Source organism: Megalobrama amblycephala, linkage group LG9 (genome assembly GCF_018812025.1).
Source record: "Megalobrama amblycephala isolate DHTTF-2021 linkage group LG9, ASM1881202v1, whole genome shotgun sequence".
NCBI lineage: Eukaryota > Metazoa > Chordata > Actinopteri > Cypriniformes > Xenocyprididae > Megalobrama > Megalobrama amblycephala.
In genome coordinates, this window is record NC_063052.1 from 9,622,681 (window position 1) to 9,636,051 (window position 13,371).

Genomic DNA, 13,371 nt, shown 5'->3' on the forward strand with positions numbered 1-13,371 from the left:
CTCTTTGTACCGTGAACTTTTCAATGCGCAGCACAATTGCGCGCTCTGACTCGATATTGCTTCAAGCACATCATTCTGCACCCGGGATGCGCATTAGCGGTTTTTTGCTGTTGTTTTGAAGCGTTTCATATTATCATGGTTTTGCACACTGAAAGATTATTAATAGCCTATTTTGTTCTGTCGTATCTATAGCTTGTTGCCCCATTAAAAAGCTGCACAATACATTTAAAATAAGCGTCTTTTAATGTTACATTAATATAAATACATATAATTATTTACATATAAATCTAATTTCATAATAAATAGTAATTTTAAACTTTTTATTAACATTTGGATTTATAAAATTACTGTGCAAAGTTTTTAGGCTAGAATATTTTTTGCTGCTGAATTATATACTCGCCTAGTTTACTTATTTATTTATTGGTCAGCTTATGAATATATTTTTATTCATTTGTTATTTTTCTCTATAATGAGATGTTGTGTTTAGTGCATTCTGGATTGGTTAACAAATCAAAGATACAGGCTCCCACTAATAAATTAATTCAACAAAGGTAACCTCTTTTGCTACATATTTTTAATGGTTTAAATGTGTACTCTACATGTTTGACCACTTATGAACTATCATTTAGCCTACTATATGTTGTGTACATGACTAATGTGCCCTACCATCACCAATAAATAAATTACTTTTAAAGCACAAAATTGTTTACAAGAGAACAAATTTCTTTATTGATCTAGTCACGTAATTTTGCTCTCAGAATACACCAGATTTATGCATTTAAATTTAAAATGTACAAAATTTTCCTCCGGGGGACCATGCCCCCGGACCCCCCTAGAGGAACCGATGTCCACCCACCAAAGTCTCACAAAATCTTGCATTTTAGTGCTTATATATATATATATATATAAATCCGGGGAATTTCCCCCGAACCCCCCTGGCATTTACTGTCCCCCCCAGGTTCAAAATCGCTCCTACGCCCCTGGTACTGCTTACAGCGTCTGTTTTTACAAGAATAAAGTTCAATATAAGCATATGTTATTTAAATAACAATGTAGTGGGGTCTTTGTTTTTTATCCGTTTTATTTTGATAAACATGACACAATACAACATTCGCGACTACATGAAAAGAGCTTTAACTGTTATAAAAACACAGATTTTTGAGCATTAGTGGAGCTGAAGGCGTGACAATAAACACGAAACACACGTGATCGTTGTCATGCGGTGAATCCGGCCAATCATGAAACGGCTGTGTCGTCATCAGCGCTCCTGCAGCTCCTCTTGAGAAACTGCGCTGGCTAACTCAGGCGGCTGATCTCGAATCGCTCTCGCGGTACTTTAAAGCCATACGTCACAGTCACATGACGTCAGCGCTGTCTCAAGTCGGACAACATTTCTTACCGGCATGCAGTGCTTCAAGTCAGCCGCCGATCGGTCTTTGCGGTGCTGCATCAAGTCGAACAAGCCTTAAATCAGCCTTAAAGGTCCCGTTTTTTGTGGTTTTTTGAAGCTTTGATTGTGTTTATAGTGTGCAATATAACATGTGTTCATGTTTCGCGTGTAAAAAAAACACAGTATTTTTCACATAATTTACTTATCTGTATACCGCTGTTTCCACTGTCATAAAAACGGGCTGATGACTTCCTTGTTCTATGAAGTCCCTCCTTCAGAAATACGTAACGAGTTCTGATTGTGCCAGCGGTTCCTGTGTTGTGATTCGACAGCAGTTTAGCACATCTTGCCCGGAAAGGTCACGCCTCTTACCATAAGGTGGAGATGCATGTGCTCAGTGTTATTGTAAACATGTCTTTAATTTTACCCTATCAATTTGAGCCGGAATCAGACCCGGTGATTGGACTGCGGGATGAAAATAACAGCGTTTCGACGACATGGCGACAAACACACTCTACAAACGCAACTCTTGTGTATTCCTGTGGGCGGAGGTTAGTCAAAAAACTGTTTTAGTGACGTCATTAAAGAAGGAAGTAGAGGGATGTAGTCCAAACTGGCCGTTCGATGTAGGCGACTTCTGTTAAATAAAATATCTCGCTTGGCATTGAACTTTGAGCTTTAAAATTTTACAGATTTTATTTATACTCTAACAACAACATTACACACTAACTAAAGTTTGAAACATGGGATCACGAAGAACGGGACCTTTAAATGATACCCGAGTTGCCAAGTTGTGACGCTGAAAGGGGCGTGTCGATTTGAAACAGAAAGCAAGTCTGTAATGAGTGGTAATGAATGGTTTTCCAAGTTATTTTAATTTTACACGCTGTATTTAAATGATTTTAAAGGCACAATGTATGGAACAGGTTATAGAAAACAAGTAGAAAGTTAATAACTAACTTTTCACAATTCGCCTTCTGTACCAAGCATATTTAGTTTTTCATCATTTTGAATACAGATGCTGTTATTTGGGTTTATAAAAAAGTACAAAGTAACTTTTTAGGATGCATCATAATAGTCTAATGGAAGTTTGGTTACGTCACTTAAAGCACCTTTAGTGATTGATTGACTACAAATAGTTTGTTAAAGCTTTTCCAAAGAACCTCAGATGTTTTTCCATGCTCACCAAATTAAACTGTCTAAAGTTTTATCAATCTACACACATCAACAACTTACTGTAAAACACATCCTTACTGAGAGGAGATTTTCAGCACTTTAAAAGTGCATGGACATTGTTTTCATGGATTGCTGATTTCTTATGCAGAAATGAACCATGCCTGTTTCCACATGACTGCATTTGTCTTTTTCTCCACTTGTTCTGTGGATTAGAGTTAATGAAGTGGTCCATTGGGGAGAAGACCACTTCACTCTAAACTATAGTCTGATTGAAAAATGAAATTGTGGATATTTCACATTTTGGAGCACTATCTGCATTAAACAAGGTTATGTGAACTGAGTAGTTTCTTTGAAGAAACAGTATATCAGGTAAATGACCTTTATTTATACTGGCAAACAGAGTAAGCTAGTACATTAATTAATGTCCACAATCACAATAATACAGATAATGCCTTTCATCATCAAAAATATTGCGTGAAATGCATGTAAGGGCAAACGTTGCCTAAATGTTTTCATTTACCAAGTGTTAAATGTCACATTTCTGTTATGGACATGAGCATGATGTAGTAGCAGTGATAGTAGCTGTCTATTTTCAAAAAGTTAAGATTATAGATTTTCCAATAACAAGTTACTTTATATATATATATATATATATATATATATATATATATATATATATATATATATATATATATATATATATATATATATATAATTGTATAGTTATATTTAAAATATATTGCACCCTTAATTAGCCTCAGTGTTGTCAAATACTTTTTATTAGCATGTAGTAAACTCATTTATTCAACATCTTAACATCTTAATCTACATCTTAACTACGTTATTCATATTTTGTAGTTTGGATAGCTACAGTTTCAAAGTAGCTTCAAAATTAGACAAAAAAAAAAGTCTACATTTTCAAACAAACACCTTCACAATCAAAAAAATACATTTTACTCAAGTGTTACTTGACCTTTTTATCCATCTAAGAAAGTAAATGGAAACATTACAGTTGAGTGAGTGGCCGTCTGAATTATTTAGAAAGAATATTATGATGTATTGCAATGTGTGCGTGTGTGTGTGTGTGTGTGTGTGATAGAGAGAGAAATACTGGCCAGTTATCATCATTCACCCTCGCCGTAAGTAAACATAAATATTAATGAAAAAACATCACTCAACAAAGCCCTTTTGTACCTGGGCTTGTCAAGTTTGTCACTGATAAACAAAGCAAGGTGAGTCTGGCATTGAGATGTATCGAGGAGAGGTAAAGAAAGAAAAAGTGAGGGGGGCGTGCAGTATAGTATGGGTAAAAGCACTGTTTGGATTTGCAGCACCATCCCAAACCCACCCTTAATAAGATTAATGTAGCCCCCAGCCATGCTGTTCCGCCTGGCAGAGGATCAATCGAAAAAAGGCAAGAGCATATTAAAAGGATTATAGATTAGCAATTAGATGTCTTTTGACTGGGGGAAAAAAGATACTCAATGAGGTGAAATATGGCTCTATATTTTTCACCTTAGTCTAAGTCAGCAGTTCAGAGGTAAAGGAGGCAATACTGAGAGAGACAGAGATTGTCTGGGGAAGATGCTGAAGAGAGGAAATGACAGGACAGCTTTTTCCTGGTGATCTGATTGTCATAGGTGATCTCTCCTGGGAAGACTTTCCAATCATTAGCAGACTGAAGCGATGCAGGGCTGAAGATGTGTATTTTAGCTACTATGAACATATTAGTAGTGTTGGGGTAACACATTACAAGTAACATGAGTTACAGATTACATTTTCCAGGTAACTAGTTAAGTAACACATTATTTTAAAGGGTTAGTTCACCCAAAAATGAAAATTCTGTAATTTATTACTTACCCTCATGCCGTTCCACACCCGTAAGAACACAAATTAGGATATTTTAGTTAAAATCCGATGGCTCCATGAGGCCTCCATAGGGAGAAATGACATTTCCTCTCTCAAGATCCATAAAGGTACTAAAAACATATTTAAATCAGTTTTTGTGAGTACAGTGGTTCTATATTAATATTATAAAGCGAAGAGAATATTTTTGGTGCGCCAAAAAAAAAAAAAAAAAATGACTTATTTAGTGATGGCCGATTTCAAAACACTGCTTCAGGAAGCATCGGAGCATATATGAATCAGTGTATGAACCAGAATTGCAGCACAGTTGAAAGGTTTGTTTGAGCTGCAGCCTCTTCTGTAGAGGAGTGCTGGTTCTGATAGAAAGGTGTCAGAATACACAGTGCATCGCAATTTGTTGCATATGGGACTGCATAGCCGCAGACCAGTCAGGGTGCCAATGCTGACCCCTGTCCACTACTGAAAGAACCAACAGTGGACACGTGAGCATCAGAACTGGACCATGGAGCAATGGAAGAAGGTGGCCTGGTCTGAAGAATCACATTTTCTTTTACATCTTGTGGATGGCCGGGTACCTGTGCGTCGCTTACCTGGGGAACACATGGCACCAAAATGCACTATTGGAAGAAGGCAAGCCGGCGAAGGCAGTGAAACCTTGAGTCCTGCCATCCATGTGGATGTTACCTTGACACGTACCACCTACCTAAGCATTGTTGCAGACCATGTACACCCTTTCATGGAAATGGTATTTCCTGGTGGCTGTGGCCCTCTTTCAGCAGGATAATGTGCCCTGCCACAAAGCAAAAATAGTTCAGTAATGGTTTGAGGAGCACAACAACAAATTTGAGGTGTTGACTTGGCCTCCAAATTCCCCAGATCTCAATCCAGTTGAGCATCTGTGGGATTTGCTGAACAAACTAGCCCGGTCCATGAAGGCCCCACCTCGCAACTTACAGAATCTGCTGCTAATATCTTGGTGCCAGATACAGCACACCTTCAGGGGTCTAGTGGAGTCCATGCCTCGATGGGTCAGGGCTGTTTTGGCAGCAAAAGGGGGACTAACATAATATTAGAAAGGTGGTCATAATGTTATGCATGATCGCTGTATATATCACGTATATGTGTTATATATATACATATACACATATATTACATAATTACAAACTTTTATGTTAGATGCGATTAATCACGAATAATCGATTTGACAGCACTACTTTTTACATATCTATATTTGTTTCTATTTCTTAAATCTAGGATTTGATCTAGGAGGCCCTGTCAATCATTTCAGTGTAATCACACATGATGGACCTTCTCATGCTGAAACACATCCAGCAACTTATTTTTGGGTTGTTGTGACTTTTTTGCCATCGGTTGATTTCACAAAATATAGCTCTAGACAACTGCTGGGGTGGGAAGTGGACTGTGTCCAATGTATATTGATTTATGGCCCACCTCACCCCCCTGTTTTACTAGTGGTGTAGAATGCAGTGTGCAAGTATGTCCACTAACAAATGGACTACTTCATTGGTTGTGACAGCTCCATTGGGTTTGATGGACAGGAACTAATTTCTCCATCATACGCAAATAAAAACAAAAAGAATGGGACTGCATAAGTTGCTTATTAGAGCCAGGTGTTGAGCAAACCCTATAAATGCTAATATTCCCTCTGTTCCCGGCTGCTGCTTTTGACTCCTTTGGTGACAGAACTGAAATTTCGCAAATTTTCTAGTGCCGTTTCTAGTGGGGCAAGAGGCAAAAGAACCAGTGCACTTAAGATTCAATTAACGATAAATGGATTTGTTGGCTGTCTAATTTTAATTATAGTGCTATAAAGAGTGCAATTTCTGAATTATCTCTGCCTGAGTTAAGTGTAGCTAGATTATGTGTTTTGTTTAGTATAAACATTGATAACATAATGAGATACAATCTAATTAATGTTCCCCTTTAAAGCCCTCTTTTTAGCTTTAATGTGCATAAAAGAACTAAAAAATGCTGTATCAAAGCAATATAGTTCACATACATAGGCTTAGCTACAATATAAATGATCCCACACAGTTCTACACGCTGTAGCTGGACTCTGTCAACCTTATCAGTCACCACTGCTCCAGTTACCAGGGAGAAAAACTTGGGTGCATAACCCATGTTTGACATCTGATGACCAACGGAGGTTTAGAAGTAGTCCTGACAAGTGTGTCAGGTCATTTGTACTGAAAACCCAGACGAAAAGCATTTGCTGAAAGTTTGCTCTCAGGACAGGAGGTGCAATATCAGAATTTTGTTTAGGGAAGGTTTTACTCTTGAAAAAGAACAATTTTATTGCTCAGAGTATGTTCTTTTGTAGGTCAAGAGACTTTATGGAGATGTTTGCTGAGCATTAACTTTGCCTCATATGTCTTAAAACTCCGTAGGATAAACGAAAATACATACCAATGAGATGGTTGTTGACATACAGTAAGAGTATTCAATTTATTTTTCAACCTGAAAGTAAGCAATTTTTGTACAGCTAAAATAAATGGAAGCGGACGAGACCGGTGGTTTAAATAGTAGTAAAAAAGGCATTATTCATTGAATTATTTATATCATTGTAGTATTGGAGTGACCACCAGACTCTCTCTCTCTCTCAGATAACAACTTTTGTGCCGGCCCAAATCCGGCCCACATCTGCCATGCGTGGTATGATGATCTGGGCCACATGTGGCGTGGAATTATGCCACTTGGGCAGACCGCTCCTGTTTACCAGATCTGAGTCACAAACAGGCCATAGCAATGCCACATGTCAGCCAAGAGCAAAGAAATGAACCAGAACTGGACCTTATCTGAGCCACACAATTTTTATATATTATTTATAGAATCATCTTAGCATTAACAAGCCTGTTAACAAGCAGAATCACTGAAAGAAAGAAGAGGACAGAAAAAAAAGAGACAAACAGAAACACAAGAGCTACAACTGACATCTGCCACAGCCTTAGATGAAATTAACTGAAGATAAAAGAAGACATTCAAGTCAAGTCAAGTCAAATTTATTTATATAGCGCTTTTACAATTGGTAATTGTTTCAAAGCAGCTTTACATATTAGAAGCACAGAAAAAAGGGAAGTGGTTAAAAATAAGCTGTACAAACAAGCGTGGTAATATGTAACATATACAAGATGGTGCTACATTAAGCCAATGTCGGCTGACTCCCAGGGGTGGAAAAAACCCCCTAGGAGAAAAACCCAGCGTGCTAACACTGGGAAAAAAGTCCTAGGAGGGAAAAAACCCCTTGGAAGATATATATAATATATGTAAATGGATATGGAGATCAAAATCTGAATTATACATTTTTATTATAGAGATTAAAAATAGATTATATATAAATATATGTAAGCGGATACGGGGATTAAAAATCTGAATTATAGATGCAGCCAGAACTGGATCTGTAGGCCCATTGTCTCCTGGGCTACGTTGTAGTCAGGTCCAGACACAGGTTCTCCATCTGATCTGGATACGGCCTGGATCCAGCACCCGGCAAACCTCAGGATAAGCAGAGAGACAGATATTAGCGTAGATGCCATTCTTATTCTGATGTACAGGTATATCTAGTGTTATAGGAAATGTTCTCGGTTCCGGCCGACCTAATTATTGCAGCGTAACAATCCTTTAACGGATTTGAAAAATGTTAATGTATTGATAATGTGTTATGTGTATGCAAGAGCAAAGAGATGTGTTTTTAGTCTAGATTTAAACTGACAGAGTGTGTCTGCTTCCCGAACAATGCTAGGAAGATTGTTCCAGAGTTTAGGTGCTAAATAGGAAAAGGATCTGCCGCCTTCAGTTGATTTTGATATTCTGGGTATTATCAACTGGCCTGAATTCTGAGATCGCAATAAACGTGAAGGACTATAATGCATTAAGAGCTCACTTAGGTACTGGGGAGCTAAACCATTTAGAGCTTTATAAGTAAGTAGCAAGATTTTAAAATCTATACGATGTTTAATAGGGAGCCAATGTAATGTTGACAGAACTGGACTAATATGGTCATACTTTCTGGTTCTAGTAAGAACTCTAGCTGCCGCATTTTGGACCAACTGTAGTCTGTTTAAAAGCCGAGCAGAACAACCACCCAGTAGAGCGTTACAATAATCTAGTCTTGAGGTCATGAATGCATGAACCAACTGTTCCGCATTTGTCATTGAGAGCATATGTCGTAATTTAGATATATTTTTTAGATGGAAGAAGGCGGTTTTACAGATACTAGAAACATGACTTTCAAATGAAAGATTGGTATCGAAGAGCACACCCAGGTTCCTAACTGAGGACGAAGGTTTAATGGAGCACCCGTCAAGCGTTAGGGAGTATTCAAGGTTTTTTCGTGAGGAAGTTTTTGGTCCAAAGATTAGGATATCAGTTTTTTCTGAATTTAATAATAAGAAATTTCTTGTCATCCAGTTTTTAATGTCAGCTATGCATTCTGTTAGTTTTGTGAATTTGTAGGTTTCGTCAGGGCGCGAGGAAATATAGAGCTGAGTATCATCAGCGTAGCAGTGAAAACTAACACCATGCTTCCTAATTATCTCTCCTAAGGGCAGCATGTACAGAGTGAAAAGCAACGGTCCTAGTACTGAGCCTTGTGGTACTCCATATTGAACTTGTGAGCGATACGACATCTCTTCATTAACTACTACAGACTGATAACGGTCAGATAAGTACGATTTGAACCATGCCAAAGCAATTCCACTAATGCCAATATAGTTTTCAAGTCTTTTTAAAAGAATGTTGTGATCGATAGTGTCAAAAGCAGCACTGAGATCTAATAACACTAATAGAGAAATACAGCCACGATCGGATGATGTGGTTTTGTAGCCTTGGCTAATTGTATTATACACGACACTAAATAATGATCTGATATATCATCGCTCTGCTGTAGAATTTCAACAGCATCAATATCAATTCCATGCGACAGTATTAGATCTAAGGTATGATTACGACAATGAGTGGGTCCTGACACGTGTTGTCTAACTCCAATAGAGTTTAAAATGTCTGCAAATGCCAATCCAAATGCGTCTTTATTATTATCTACATGGATATTAAAATCACCAACAACAAGGACTTTATCCGCAGCCAGTACTAACTCTGATAGAAAATCAGCAAATTCTTTGATAAAGTCAGTATGGTGTCCTGGTGGCCTGTATACAGTAGCCAGCACAAATGTCAACTTACATAATGTTACATAAAGCACCATCACTTCAAAGGAGTTATATTTGAAATTCTTTTGAATGATTCTGAATATATTACTATAAATTACAGCAACACCTCCCCCTTTGCCTTTCTGTCGAGGATTGTGTCGATAATCATAACCTTGAGGACTAGATTCATTTAAAGTAATGTAATCGTCTGGTTTTAGCCAGGTTTCTGTCAAACACAGCAAGTCTAGTTTATTGTCTGTGATAATTTCATTTACAATAAGTGCTTTTGAAGAAATAGATCTAATATTCAGTAACCCAAGCTTTATCATTTGTTTATCTGATTTATCTGTGATTTTCATTTTTTGAACATCAATTAAATTTTTACCCTTAAAAGGTTTCGGAAGTTTTTTGTATTTACTAGTTCGAGGTACAGACACAGTCTCTATGTGATAATATCTAGGTGAAAGAGTTTCTATGTGCTGTGAACTATTTGAGTTCTGTGACGTGAGGCGGCTAGCAGACGGTCGGTTTAGCCAGTTTGTCTGCGTCCTGATCTGGGCCCTGGTTTGTCATTAAAAGGTTAGTTACCCAAAAATGAAATTTCTGTCATTGATTACTCACCCTCATGTTGTTCCACAGCCGTAAGTCCGTCGTTCATCTTCAGAACACAAATTCAGTTATTTTGATGAAATCGGAAAGATTTTTTTTTTTATCCTCCATTGAAAGCAATGAAATTACCACATTCAATATCCAGAAAGGTAATAAAAACATTGTTAAAACAGTCAATGTGACTACAGTGGTTCATTAATGTTATGACACAACGAAAATACTTCTTGTGCACAAATACAAAACAAAAATAATGACTTTATTCACCAAATTCGTCTCTCCTCTGCAATGCTAGGATTTTCAAACCTCTCAGATTCCGTCAAAATATCTTAATTTGTGTTCTGAAGATGAATGAAGATCTTACAGGTGTGGAATGACATGAGAGTGAGTAATTAATGAGAGAAATATAATTTTTGGGTGAACTAACCCTTTCAATCTCTCCATATCTCCACATTATATTTCAGAAAGCAGTTAAAAGAGTGATTAAAAGCCATAAGCAGAAAACAGTAAACTACAAGGACAATCAGCATATGAGCAATCAGTCTCAGCAATGGTGACAACAAAATATTCAGATCAACTCTGAACATCACAAAAAGCTACTAAAAGACAGAACAAAAACCACAGCAAAAATAAAAGCAAATAGTTATAATTAAAGAAAATAATAGGACAATTCAACTGCATAATTTATTCATGCTGTGATGCATGCTGGGAGTTTTGTATTTTTGTTCCCAGCATGCATTGCACCATAACACTTTTGATTGTCACCATTGTTGAGATTCATGTGCTGATTCTTGATGTATTTGAGTGTCAGTATGGATTAGGTTTTGTGTGTGTTTTTTTAAATCTAACTGGTTTCTGCAATGTTTTTCTCTTGCTGTTGAACTGACTACATTAGAGATTTCCTAAAAAACAAAACTGACCATCATTTAAATCTCATAACGAAACAAAAACCGACTATCTTTGAAACCTCGTAAAAGAACAAAGAAACAAACCGACCATCATTGAAATCTCGTAACCGAACAAAACTGACACTGAAAACCGACCGCCATTGAAATCACAAAACAAGACCAACAGATTGAATCGTTTCAAACTCGATTGTCATTGAGATCTCTAAATGGAACAAAACCAACCGTTATTGAAATCTCGCAACTGAACAAAACTGACCATCATTGAGATCTCATAACTGAACCAAACTGACCATCAAAGAAATCTCGAAAAGGAAGCAAAACCAACTGTCATTAAAATCTTGTTAAGGAACAAAGCAGACCTATCATTAAAACCTCAAAACTGACCATCATTCAGATCTCGTAATCAAACAAAACCTTCCGTGACTGAAATCTCATAACCAAATAAAACAGGCATCATTGAAATCTCATAACTGAATAAAACCGTCCATCATTGAAATATCCTGTAACGAAACAAAACCGACTGTCTTTGAAATCTTGTAAAAGAACAAAGGAACAAAACCGACCGTCTTTGAAATCTTAAAACAGAAAAAAAAAAAAAAAACACTGACACTAAAAAACGACCGTCATTGAAATCTCGTAACGGAACAAAACCCACCATCATTGAAATCTTATAACCCAGCAAAACTGACCGTCATTGAAATCTCGTAATGGAACAAAACCAACTGTAATTAAAATCTCATAAAAGAAAAAAACATACTCTCATAACTGAACAAATGAAAATTTGACTGACAATGAAAACCGTCCATCGTTTAAATCTCGTAATGGATCAAAACGAAGGTCTTACGGGTGTGGAATGACATGAGGGTGAGTACTTAATGACAGAAATTTCATTTTTGGGTGAACTAACCCTTTAAATCTCTCCAGATCTCAGCAGAGGAGGGTTAAACAACTCCACAAACAGCATTACAGCTTCACATATTACTAACCAGATTGACTTTTTTTATCATTCATCTATATAAGTTTTTATTGAGAATTAACATAAGTTTAGTGCTTATATTCGCTTTATTTGAAATTGCCATAACGGTGACTGGTATCTTCATTAGTCACGTTCTTAACTCTTACAGCATCTTTCCTGGCTACTTTTAATTTACAATCCTTTGCAATTAAAAGATTGAATAAAAAACCATGAGCAGAGAGCTATCTTAACAAACACAGATATGAGCAATCAGCATATGAATCTCAATAATGGTGACAACTAAATATTCAGACATTAAGATAAACTCTGAACATCACAAAAAGCTACTAAAAGACAGAACAAAAACAACAGCAAAAAATAAAAGCAATTAGTTAGAATTAAAGAAAATAATAGGACAATTCAACTGCACAATTTATTCATGCTGTGATGCATGCTGGGAGTTTTGTACTATTGTTCCTAGCATGCATTGCAGCATGACACTTTTGATTATCACCATTGTTGAGATTCATGTGCTGATTCTTGATGTCTTTGTGTGTCAAAATTAGAATATTTCTTTTTGTGTGTTTTTAAATTTAACTAATTTCTGCAATATAAACTAACTCTTTAAATCTCTCCAGGTCTCAGCAGAGGAGGGTTAAACAACTCCACTTATTAGAGCCAGGTGTTAAATAATTACAGCTCCACATTTTACTAACCAGATTGATTTTATTTCTGTCGTTCATGTACAGAATTTTAACACTTACATTTGAAGTCATCATAATGGTGATTTTTTTTTTTTTTCTCATTAGTTGGGCTTTTAACTCTTAAAGCAGAAACACACCAAGCCAATGCTGACGAACTAGTGGCGACGAAAGCAGACTGCTCATGTTGGCAGCGTCTTGGTCCAAAGTTGTCTTGACACACCAAACTGACACCCGACAGCCAAGTAGCACGTCCGTTCTGCGCCTGCGTAAGATGAAATGCCTTTCTGTTCTAGCAGGTGGTAGTAGCTGAACAGTCAATCAAAATGATCAGATGGCCCGACAGACCGATGCCGATTCAACATCAAATAAACCGAAAAAAAGCAGACGAGAACCAACTTCAGCCAACAGTGTGGAACAGGGACGTGCACAGGAATTTTGAGGGGCAGTTGCTCTGACCTAAAAAAAGGGCACTCCCCTAAAAAAACTCACGGGCTATATGAAGGACTGAGAATAACCGGGGTACAAGCGGAATAATTGACTCCGCTTCGAGTCGTGACCGAATCACGATCTCAGGTGTGCATTATTTTTCTAATAATTCAAT